Consider the following 10,922-nt stretch of genomic DNA (forward strand, 5'->3'; position numbering starts at 1 on the left):
GACGTCCTGTGTTTCCAAATATGCGTTTTCCACTTGCCTTCGTGGTGTGAGTAGAGCTGGGCGAGGGTACCGATATCGCAATGTCTGGCTCTTGCACTAAGTGTAAGACTGCAGTTACTTGCAGAGAACCTAAAAGAAATGGGGAGGTTTTTGGTTTGTGGTAGTATGCAATAGGTTAAAGACCCTTAAAAGTAGTTTTTAAAAAATTCTGCGATGGCTTATTGTTTCTATGCGAAATCATAAAGGAAATAAGTGTTAATGTAAGGTTATTGCCTCTAGCCTATAAGTAGGTCGATTAATTATGATAGCGTAAGCAAGTTAGCTATCGAACAAAAGGTTATTATACTTGAATGGAAATAATATAGTTTTGGTTTTGGTAGAGAATGTGTGTTTTAATTTGAGTACGTTCCATTCGAACAATATATTTTTAATGTCGCCAAACTAAGAATATTATATGGCGATCCTGCCAGCCGCACGTGCTTAAGTTAAGTTTTATAGTGGTAGCATAATGTCTACATTTGAAAAGAGTCTAGTTTCCCTGAAAAGAAAGTTAAAAACGATACTTAAAATGGGTAAAACACAATCCAAGGAAGAAGTTATAATAGCACAAAGTGGAAATAGCGAGCATACGTTAAAATACAAATATGCCCAGCCAATCAGAGAAATTGAGAGTGGAGCAGCACTGCTGATCCTTTCGTGAAAGTTCGTACGTCAAATTTCGTTGCCGATTAGCTACGGAAATTGAAAATCAAGGCATTGGTTTTGTTTAACTTAACCTATATTGCAGATTTTATTTGCTTTGCTTGCTTCCTAATAATTGATTTAATTATCAACAATTATATCAAATTTGCGACTATTTGAGTGAAAATTCATAGTGTGTAGTGTTGAGTGTTTACTCCATTATCTATACAATCTATATCTGTGCTGGTTTTGGGCTCAAAAACAAACAATTTAATGCTTGAGTTTCATTACCTTTCAATAAACTTGCCAGTGTTTCTTAGTGCATAACATAGAGCAATTAAAAGTATTTTTAATATTAATTTCTCTATGGTGCATAATTTCCTTCCACTTAAACCAATATTTGCACTTATCTGTTGCTGTTTGTTAGACAATTATGGCATCACTAAGGTAAGATACATATAATTTTTTTAGTTCTAATTTCAATAATTATTTATTTCGCAGTCAAGAAAATGCAATCTGTAAAGTTTGTGATAAGGAATTTTCAAGCACATCTACCAGAAACAGGCATTGGAAAAAGTTTCACCCTGAATTTGTTGGGAAGGAATAAATAAAACACATTATATGTCCAATATGTACTAATGATATCCAGACATTTTCATATTTTAACTGTTTAAACAAACATTTGCTTGATATTCACCATATAACTGTCAAAGAATCAATTTTAAATTTTAAAGAATTCACATTTTGGAGGGCACAAGATAATAGGGAAGTAGGTTATGCTTGTCAGACGCGAAACAAGTTTAAGAATGGGGAAGAACACATATTTTACAATTGCAACAGGAGCGATATCAGAGGTTGTACAAAGTCTTAGTTATCATTATCAAACATACATAAGTATGTTTTGTTGTGTTTACTTTTAGGATTTAATAGCGCGTGCAAAGTGAGAAGTCTGGGGGAAGCATTCGCATTTAAGGAACATGTCAACAAGACCAAACTCAAATAGCTATCAGCATAAAAATGTAATAGAAGCCAGAGGAGCGAGTTTGTTCTAGGTTCCCCAACTGTGATTGAAGAGGAAGAGTTATTTGTTGATCAACACACAACTAGCCAAATCAATTATCAGGAGGATGTAAACCATTTTATTCAGGAGAGTTCAAAAATGAAAGTCAATAGTTCTGCAATGGACTTTGAAGAAAATCAAGAAGTAGTTTGAGTAAAATATAAGTTATATTGTTTATACCTTTTTTAATATTGCTTTGCAAGAAATTTGTAGCTATGGTAGAAGTTTAGATAAAAATGCATTTGCCAGATTTATGGCTGTAATCAACAAATTTAAAAATAAAGAAGTGGAGGAAGAAAATTCTCAGGGCATTGAAAAGAAAAGAAAAATTGAAAAACAAATGTACTATCCAAATAAAAAATAAGCTAGATTTCTTTGTGTATTTAATGGCTAGATAATATTTGAATTGTAGCTATTTTTTTATGCTTGTATAGCTGTGAAGTTAACAAAAATAGGATGTGGTATTTTATATGGTATTTTGTGTTATAATCAGTATAATATAACTGTATATTTTTTGTAAGGTTTTGGTGCAGGTTTCAAATTGTAAATACAAATTTTATGTAAGAGGTCATATTCATAACTAGGTATAGTTTTTGTAAGGCTTAATTTGGTGTAGGTTTCAAATTGTAAAAACAAATTTTAAGACGTCATAGGTGTTGGTTTCTGTGTAACTATTTTTATATCTTTTATTTTAAGACTAAAATGTTAGCTTATTTTGTATGTTAATATTCAACTAATCATTTTCTATTACATTTTCTTTGCTATGTTTTTCATATTTTTTAGGGTACAGAAAAGCTAATTGGATTAACTTGAAATTGACATTGAACGAGGGGGAAGATCCTCTGTGAGTATATATTTATTAATTAAAATGTATACAGAGCAGTAATTTTTTTCCATGTTACTATTGTATGGAAATTTGAATGGTTTGGGCTGTATATACATGACCAGCAGAGATGACAAATAAGCTAAAGAAGTGCGAGTCTAGATACTATATACCAGATTAATACATTTAGCCTCTTTGCATTTAATTTTGAGGTTGTTGATATTAAAAATACCATAAATTATTATATTTAAATAACAAATAAATTTATAGATTTTTTATTATTTGAAATAAACAAAGTTAAAATATAATTTCTACGTTTTTTTTTGTTTTCTGTTCTTATACTTTGACTTTTTAGTCACCTTTATCCAGCTTTTCCAACCATATATATACTTTATATCAACCACTAAAGTATAATGTATAGAATATGTATAGTGGTAGTGGACAATTTAAAATAATTAAAATAATGTTATACTTTCAAATAACTATTGACAATTATTATATTACTAAGGTGCTTATTAGAATTATGACACAGAGGTATGTAAAAATGCGAACTTTAAAATGTTCACCATATATTGTTAAAAAATTTAATTGCCATTTATTTTTACTTTCTAATTTTTATTTATCCACCTATTAACCAATTAATTTATCAGTTCTACACACCAATTTAATTTCGTATCACCCCATTTTTAATATTTAACTAACAATAATAATTAAATAATTCATACATTGCGCTTACACGTACCGCTATGCCAAATGATTAACAAATTTCGTCAATAAAAGAGATAATTTGCTATAAAAACCAAATTTGGCAAGTATTTATAAAATATTTTTAAAATAATAATTGATCACACGCTGTAAATATTAAAAAAAATCAATAATCCATTTACTAATAATAGCTAAAATATCTTCTTATTAAATGTTATTAATGCATATTGCACTTTTCTTTATCTAAAATATATACGCATCATAAAAACCTAATTAAATATAAATATGAATAGAAAAACTCTACATACATTGAAAATTTCCTATTTTGAATTTGGCGGTTCGCATACCGCGCCCTCGCGGATGTCGAAGCGCTCTCATTGGCTAGGCATATTTGTATTTTAACGTATGCTGGAAATAGCGGCGGCGTTACTGCTGATGGACGTAATGGTGTATCGGCAATGGAAGTTTTGGAGTTGGTTGGCGGTACAGTCGTAGTAATCTGTATCCTTTGGTACTGCTGTCGTCGGGCAAAGAAAACCCTATAGACTAAAATAAGACGTGAAATTACGCGAAGTCAAGAACTAGTTTAATGAACTAAGCAGAACCTCAGTGAGTAGTGAGTGAGTAGTGAGTTTAGTAGTTAGTGAGTTTTAGTGTTAAGTGTCTATATTTATGGATTCTAGTAGAGTCGTCTATATGGAGGTTAAAGAGTAAGAACAGATTAAATGTTTTAGTAGTATATACGCTTATTTTTATATATTTTTTCTCAAGTAATTATCAATGGTTAGCGAATTTAAAGAATTATTAGGAAATATTGTACAGTTAAGACGTAATATTAGAAAAGAGCCTCAAGGACGTAGAGAAAATATTGAGCGCGTAAACAAATTTCTTAATGAGTTAAAGAAACTTGATGATCAATTTAATGAGTTAAAAATTAATTTTGACAAATCTGAACACCAGGAAGATGTGTTTAAGTTAGCTAGTGAATTTGTTTAAGAAATGACTTAAAATATTATTGAGTGTAAGGAAGTTTTGTTAGGAAGAGTAGAAATCATTAATGCATTAAAATTAAATACACGAGTAACTACAGAAGTCGTCGAACAGAGTAGTGTTATAGGCAAAAAATCAGTGACCAAAATAATAGACACATTTGACATAAAAACAGCAGCATCCACATTACCTAACATGGATGGATCGGAAGATTCCATCAAACAGCTAATTGATGCAATTGAGATGTATAGCGAAATGCTAGGTAATGAGGGTAAAGCTGTACTTATCAAATATGTGCTTAAGGTAAAATTAACACAAAATGCTAAAATACGCTTGGAACCAACCTATAACACTATCGAAGAGTTAATTTATGACATGAAAAAACACCTTCTTACGAAAAAATCATCGGCTGCTCTTGCAACCCAATTATTTAACTCAAAACAAGGTTATAAAAGTATTGATGATTATGGGCGTAATATAGAAAAATTAATGATTGATATAACCATCTCACAAGCTGACAATAATAATTCGTTACAAATTCTTAAGTCGGTAAATGAAAAACACGCTATAAATGCTTTTACGAATGGCTTGCGAGACAGTAATTTAAAAACCATAATAAAAGCTAGAAATTACGAGAATCTAAAAGACGCTATAACAGGAGCAAAAGATGAAGAAGTTGCAAATTTTTCGAGTGTCCCTTCGTCCAATAAATTTGATACTCGTGGTCGTACCCAATATTTTCGTGGAAATACTAATATTAATAGGGGTAGATTTAGTAGTTCTTTTAGGGGTAGACAAGGTGCAAGGCACTTTACTCCGGGAAATAATAAAAATAATTATTATGCAAACCGAAATTATCAAACTAACCAGCGAGCAATAAATCGGAATCAAGGTCGGGGTAGGAATTTTTCTAGGAGACCACAAGGCGGAAATTTTACCAGCACCAGGAATAATATAAATCTCGTATATGTTACTGAGAGTGCAGAAAGTGCAGGTAACGATGGCGATGACCCTACAAGTAAATAGTTTTTTCGAGTCTAATTTAAATGCGAACGTAGGATTTTTAAATAGCATAAATGGATTAAATACTATTGGAGTAAAATGTGGTTTAAGAGATTTATTATTTTTCTGTGACACAGGAGCAAGCTTAAGTTTTATTTTTTCAAATGCATTGAATAATTTATCAAATTATACTGACAAAACAAAAAATATAAAAATAATAGGAATCTCTGGGTCTACCGTTTCGCGAGGATCAGCAAATATTTTATTTACGGTAAACAATGTAAATATTAGTTACGAGTTTTATGTAATGGAGAGCTTTAATAGTAGTATACAAGGTGTCTTAGGATCGGATTTTGTCGAAAAATTTAATTCTACAATTAACTATGAAAATTTTACTTTTTCCCTTATGGGTAAATAATAGGAAAATTAGTATTCCTTTGGAATCAAAAGACGATAATTTTATTTTTGTTCCCCTGAGATGTGAAATAATTAAATATATTGACACTAACTTAGAGGGTGAATGGCTAGTTATGAATTATGCGAAGAAGTATTGGTAGCAAGTATGATAGTGAATGTTAAAGAGAATAGAATGCCAGTTCGAATATTAAATGTAACTGAAAAGAAAATTAAACTAAAACATTTTCATCCTAGAGTACAAAATATACAAGATTATGACGTATGCAAATTTGAAAAAACAAACATATCTGTTGAACGTGTAGAAAAAAATTTAAATTCAATTAATACAAAGTCACTTAACAAGGAAGAGAAACTTTCAATCGATAAGATATGTGCCAAATTTGCAAATATTTTTCATCTAGACAATGACCCCTTAACAGTAACCAATATTTATAAGCAAACAATTCGAGTAAAAGAGAATTCATCTTCAGTGTATGTTAAACCTTATAGGTTACCTGTAAATGTAAGGTTTTTGCCTCTAGCCTATAAGTAGGTCGATTAATTATGATAGCGTAAGCAATTTAGCTATCGAACAAAAGTTATTATACTTGAATGGAAATAATATAGTTTTGGTTTTAGTAGAGAATGTGTGTTTTAATTTGAGTACGGTCCATTCGAACAATATATTCTTAATGTCCCCAAACTAAGAATATTATAGGTTACCCTTGCGACCATTGTAGAAGCATGGTCTGTCAAAGCTGCAGTGATTTAAGTGCTACTGAAATGAAGGCAGTGGTGTTAAGCAAGAGATCTATGCCCTTCTACTGTAAAGAGTGCTTAGGCAGCGTCAAGCAGCTGCTGGGACTAATCGATCCTGTAGGAGTACTTGAAAGGGATGTTGGAGTGCTGAAGACTGAAATATCTAAACTGCCTGTTGTACTGGATGAATTTGAAAGGGTCAGGACAAAGTTGGATGCATTACAGGTGGAGGTTACCTCATCTAAGATGCCATTGGCTTCCAATGGCAAGTCTCAACAACCACCACTTACTCAATCAAACGCCGAGGCTAGTAATGTTGTGTTGCAGGAAATTATGGAGAGGCAAAAACGTAACTGTAATTTAATGCTTTTTAACCTAAAGTCCGAGTCGTCTGAAGATCCGACTTTCACAGCAGACATCTTTACTCTGCTTAATGATGTGTGTGGCCGTAATATTCCTATATCCAAGGCGTCTAGATTTGGAAAACCCAACTGTAATGGCTGCAGACCAGTTAAGATCACACTGGTGAACTATAGGGATGTCGGATTCCTACTAAAGAACAGGAGTAAGTTCTCAGGAAGAAAGATATACATTGAGTCTGACCTTACTCCAGCTCAGTTGGAACACCTTAATAAAGTCAAGGAAGAACTAAGGCTGCGCAGGGACGGTGGTGAGGATAACCTCTTTATTAAGTATAGCAATGGTATTCCCTTAATAGCGGCAAAAAACCAAGGGCAACCACCTCCCCCTCCTCCCACTCCTTAAAATCTAGTTTCTTGCTATTACCAGAACACCCGCGGCCTGCGCTCCAAGACCAATACCTTCTTCAGTGCTGCGTCTACTTCTGGGTATGATATTATCTCCATCACAGAAACTTGGCTCCAAAATGATATACTTAATGGTGAAATCCTTCCTAATTCATAAGTAATGTACCGTTCTGACAGAAGAACTGACCTTGTTGCTGCTTCAAGGGGTGGTGGTGTTCTACTGGGGATTCTCAACCACCTCTCCTCGGAAGCCCTCGACCTCTCTGCGATCAGCCAAGAAATACCGGAAATCGACCTGGTAGGATGTAGAGTCAAATTTAATCATTTAATACTATATATTTTTGTATTGTACGTTCCTCCTTCCATCGACTCCGTGCAATTAGAACGCTTTCTCGAAGCCTTTTCCATGGTTAATGTAATCTATTCTGAACATGTGATTATCCTGGGAGACTTTAATGTCCCCACTTATATTGAACACTCGGTATCTCCCAATAGTAAACGTCAACTTCTAAGTAATTTTTTTGATATCCTAAACTATAAGCAATTCAATAACGTGGTAAATAACAATCTTCGCTGTTTGGATTTAATCTTTGCAAGTTTTAATATCTCTGTACTTAACAGCGGTGCATCTCTTGTCCCGAAGGATACCTACCATCCTTCTCTGTCATTTGAATTCCATGCGGGCCTTATCTCTTTTAATAACCTACCCCTTAATAAAGCTGAAATAAAGAAATTTCATTTTAGAAAGCTAACTTTCCGCTTTTGTGTCAGCTGCTGCTAGATACTGATTGGTCGCCTGTCATGGTGCAGCAGGACGTCAACTCTGCATGTGATGTTTTTTATGATATACTTTCCCTAGAGCGGTACCCTTCAAGGTAAAACGTAAAAGACGTTTCCCTCCCTGGTTTTCGGGGGACATAATTCGTAATATATATAAAAAGCAAAGAGCATTTCGTGATTTTAAGATTTCCAAGTCTAATCATTATCTAGAGATATTTAGATCTCTGTGCAAGACAATTAAAGCTCTAACTACACAAGCCTACAAAATGTACATCCATAGTATTGAGAACAAAATAACCTCCGATCCGAGTGAATTTTGGTCTTTTATTCGAAGCAAACGTAATCAGTCTCAAATCCCCGGCTCAATGAAGCTTTCTAACCAATCATACAATACGCCTGACAACATTGTGTCCGCTTTTGGAGATTATTTCACACGAACTCACTTCCCAACGATCATCTTGTCGTCTCTGAACCTCCCTTAACTTGCATAGACGTCGTCGCTCGCGACTACCGACATTATAATGGCGAGCAAGTGTTTCAAAAGCAAAATCACCTCTGGCCCAGATCTAATTCCTAGTTTTTTAGCTAAGGACTGCTCTGTTGCACTTACAGACCCTCTGCTCCACATTTTTAATCTGATCCTTAACACAGGTATTTTTTCCAATATCTGGAAGCAAGCCAAAGTTTGTCCTATCTTTAAAAAGGGCGATGCTGGAGCAATAGAGAATTACCGCCCTATATCCATTCTGTGTAATTTCTCAAAGTGATTCGAGTTGGCTCTTTATAAATTAATTTTTCCCAAGGTTAAGTCCATGCTGGCCAACGATCAACATGGCTTTGCTGCTGGTCGCTCATGTACTACAAACCTAGCATTCTTCTAGTCAGTCTATCCTCCAAGGGGTTTTGACCATAATCTGCTGCCCTCTAGATATACTGAACGGTCACTTGCGAAAAGGAGAGAAATGCATTCGGTGAAATTCTTGTTTAATTTACTTAACCATAAAATTGACTGCCCATCCCTTTTGCAAAGGATTTGCTTTCATCGTTGATTGAAGAGGCGAGAAGATACGCATATTTACGGGCAGAAACGTAACCCAAAAAGCGCGCGGCGGGTAGATGGCGCCACGCTCAAACGCGCGCGGAAATCTTTTTGCCGTTTGTGTCTCATTATTGTTTAGCGGAGCTCGCCAGCATCATCTAAGGGAGTTTTTGCATGTTTGGCGTATTATTTTGTATTATTATTGTTTTGAATTATGTCAAATTCAAGCAAAATTAACGAGTGTGCTTATCGGGGATGTACTAATACTAGGAAGAGAAAAAACAATTCTCTTAGTTTTTTGAAAATTCTTTTAGTTTTTTTTAAATGGGAAACTGAAAAATACCAGCAAACGAGAGAAAAATAAACTTCTAAGAAGCCGCATAGCAAAATACGTATCGTATCTAATCAATGATTGAAAATTAAATCTTGCCTCTTCAGTCAATGTTTCAACAAATAAAATAAGAAATATTGATAAAGATTGTTTAAATAATCTTTATATGTAAATACTTTTACTACCATTTATTTATGATTATTTCGTTATGTAAAATTTTCTGCTAAAAATATATACGAGCCCCGTCTTATTTCAGTTGACCCGCTTAGTAAAAAATGAATTTATTATTCTTTTATCGAATCTTTATTCCACAATATTACAATACCAAAAAGTATCTCATATAAACATTATGTGTTATCTCTAAAATTAGATTTTGGTTCATTGATAAATTTTTGAATCATATTTTAAATAGTAGAAATAAATTTCTTGTTCCTATTTTTTATTTTATTTTAACTCTTTAGGCATATACAAGGGTTCTATTCATTAGGTTCGAAATCCACTAGCAAGAAATTTGGGATAGTTTTAATCAGGGGTAGTATCAGAACTTAATAAACCCCATGCCTCAAAGAATTGCGACTGTTTTAAAAAATAAATATATGTTCAATATAAATGAGTTTACTTTCCCATTTTGTTGTGTTTATAGAGTAAGTAAAGCTTATTATTTGTTTAAAACTATATAACACTATAAAATTTGTCTTTTTTTTTTGGGGGTTTAAACAGAAATTATTAAGAATTTTCAATTGGGCCAACTGAAGTGGGACGGGGCTCGTATAATATGAACAATGTAATTACATGGCGATTATTCATAATGCCCAATGCCCGGGCAATTTAAGAAATATGATGCTATTTATCAAACCAGAATATTAACCCAAAAATAATCCAATTTTACCATTTTCTTTGGTTGGATATATAGGGTTGGATTGTTTTTGGGTTATATATGCTGCTTATGTATTTTTGAAATCAATTATTTTCTTGGGTATTGGTAATTGTTAAAACATAAAATTTATCTTGCTTTAACATATAATTTTAATAACGTTTCAGTCTTCATATTCTTGACATTTATCAAATCTACAATAGACATTTTTAGATTAAAAAAAAATACATTTAAAAGTTTTCAGCTAAAAACTTACCCTATAAAATATAAAAGTCAATCTAAAGGTGAGTAACATATACAGGGTCTTCCGTTGATCATGTTACAAACTTCTATGGCAGATAGAAAACGTCAAAAGAAAAACAAAAGTTCATATAAACATGGGTCCGGAAAAGCTTCCTCAGGGAGCTAGAGCTCTTTGAAAATAACCTTTAAAAACTAGTTTTTTTTTATAGCTCTGGAACTACTTTAGCTACCGCAACCAATTTTGGGAGGTAAATTATTGTTAGTACGTTTATTCTTTTGAACCTACTAAATAAAAAAAATATTTACCAGGGGCTTCAGAATCAGGAGAGTATTTGGTAAATTTAGGCTCATTTCTTTAAGACTTTAATTTCTGCCCCAACATGGTTTGGACATTAGATTATGATGTTCCTATACTTTTTACATAAAAAAAAGGTGCTCTTAGTAAAAGTCGGTAAATATCACCGTTTTTGTG

The 10,922-nt window shown here is 33.0% G+C and overlaps 1 long non-coding RNA gene across 1 annotated transcript; it reads left to right on the plus strand.

The window, feature by feature from the left end:
• Positions 1 to 643: 643 nt before the first annotated feature.
• Positions 644 to 2,862, plus strand: LOC126739444 (uncharacterized). Its single transcript, XR_007661625.1, has 3 exons — positions 644 to 1,128; positions 1,183 to 1,535; positions 1,602 to 2,862. It is a non-coding gene; the product is annotated as an uncharacterized LOC126739444 (long non-coding RNA).
• Positions 2,863 to 10,922: the final 8,060 nt, after the last annotated feature.

This window comes from Anthonomus grandis, chromosome 8 (genome assembly GCF_022605725.1).
Source record: "Anthonomus grandis grandis chromosome 8, icAntGran1.3, whole genome shotgun sequence".
NCBI lineage: Eukaryota > Metazoa > Arthropoda > Insecta > Coleoptera > Curculionidae > Anthonomus > Anthonomus grandis.